The following is a 2019-nucleotide window of genomic DNA, read 5'->3' as shown; positions in this document are numbered from 1 at the left end:
ATAATAATAATAATAATAATAATAATAATAATAATAATAATAATTTCGGCATTACATGTAATTAACTTGGTCTAGCCCTGTAATCAAGAACCTGCCGATTACTATGCCTAGTATTAATAACTAGCTCATTTTTACATTCATTTGGTGCTCTGCCATTTTATGGTCTTATGGCATCCAGTATTTTAGAGTTGCCTATTCTCAGCTCTTCTCTTAATTTAAAAATAACTGTCACCCTGTTTCATTTGATGAAGAAAAACGCGCTTTTCCTTACTCTTTGTGCTTTTCCCAGATGGGTCTTAGTAGGCCTAGTAGGCTATGGGGTGAAAATCCTAACGTTCAGTCCCGTTCCGAAATTTTCCTAATACTTTCACTCATTATGATAATTATTATAATAATATTTAAAAGCACCAAAAAAAAAGTTCGACCGTCAGAACTTCTGCAAAAGACCGGGTGCAATGAAGGCAGATGTCCTGTCTCTTATACACATCTAGATGTGTATAAGAGACAGGATTTAACACACAGTGACACAGGAGTACGTAAAGCATTATCTCTGTCTCTTACGTAGTTTATTATTTGCGAACATCGTATTACTGCTTTAGAAACAAATTAAAAAATTATAATTAGATATAGTTTGAATTTTAATTACAGAATAATATTTTTTAGACTACTATTAAATTGTTTTTGTTACTGTAAATGTATACTAGAACATATAGAGGGCGCTCGAGCCAGAGGACATGGCGCTGGGATTGTAATGAATAAAGTTGCCGCATGTGTTGAACAAGACATGTTTAATAGTGCCTTATTTACAGTTACAATAACTTCACGTGTTGTGGTACAGCCAACAACAGTAAACAACAACATGGCGACTAGCGGCGGACAGTTTGCCGGTGTTGTAATAAAGTGTTGTTTTCACCGCGAAGAAATTGCTAATGAAACTCCAATTCTAGTTACAGCAACCAGATTCTTGAAGATTGTTACTTGTAACAAATTATGGATAGTTTTAGACAGTCATAACCGAACTATAGCTGACAAACTTGTGTCTTAACTAGCCTAGGATGTGCCTCTTGTGTCTTGGTTGGAATGGATAAGTAAGGCCCAAGGGAAAGACATACGATTACGAGGATGTGATAAGACTTTCACCCTGTTTGCTATCGTCGTTACATCGACACGAAATCGATAGCAATGATAAGTTATCATTACCAAGTGTAGTGTAGTCCCGTCAGTACCTTACCCAGACACATTGTACAATGTATTAAAAATATTCTGTAAAAAAATGGTGCTGACTGTGCAGGCCCTACCTCACTTAGCTTCGTGAGTGGATTTCCCGTACGATTGAAAATCGTAACGGTACTGGGTTTGGTCTACAGGAGTTCGTGCTTCGAACAGGTTATTGCATTCATAGAAAAAGCCTTTTGATGGAGAAAGTGTACCTTTTTAGCAAAGGTTTGCCTAGGTCGAAACTAACTCCGGCTATATAAAATTGATTATAAGATTGAAAAATATTAATTTTGTTATTGTAGTAGTGATGGATACTATGTACACGTTTAATTATTGTTATTTATTCGTTAATGTCATTATATTTACATTTAAATTTAATATATTGTTTAAGTATTAATTATTATGTTCATGTAAAAATTAATTTTATAAATTAAAATTGTATATTTTAAATAATATAGTAGGCATAGTTTAATGGAGATCATCAAATGCGGTTGTAAGACCGGGTGCAATCAAGGCAGATGTCAGTGCAATAAAATGAACATGAAATGCTCCGATCTTTGTCAATGTACAAACTGTCAGAACAGAGATGATAAAGACACCATGAATGAAGATGCTCAATTTGCAGACGATGAATACCTAGACGAAATTTACATAGATGATTTGTTTGATTGAGTTTTGATGTGTTTCTTATTTCATCATTATTATGTATAATATAGAAAATTTAAAAAAGGTAACGTAACCATGTGACCCTTGAAAATGTAAGAACTTCAGAACCATGAGACTTAGCACACAGTGACACAG

Source organism: Anneissia japonica, unplaced genomic scaffold (assembly GCF_011630105.1).
Source record: "Anneissia japonica isolate Jap-2015-1 unplaced genomic scaffold, ASM1163010v1 scaffold225_len8335_cov199, whole genome shotgun sequence".
Taxonomy (NCBI): domain Eukaryota; kingdom Metazoa; phylum Echinodermata; class Crinoidea; order Comatulida; family Comatulidae; genus Anneissia; species Anneissia japonica.
Note: the sequence above shows the minus strand (reverse complement) of the source record.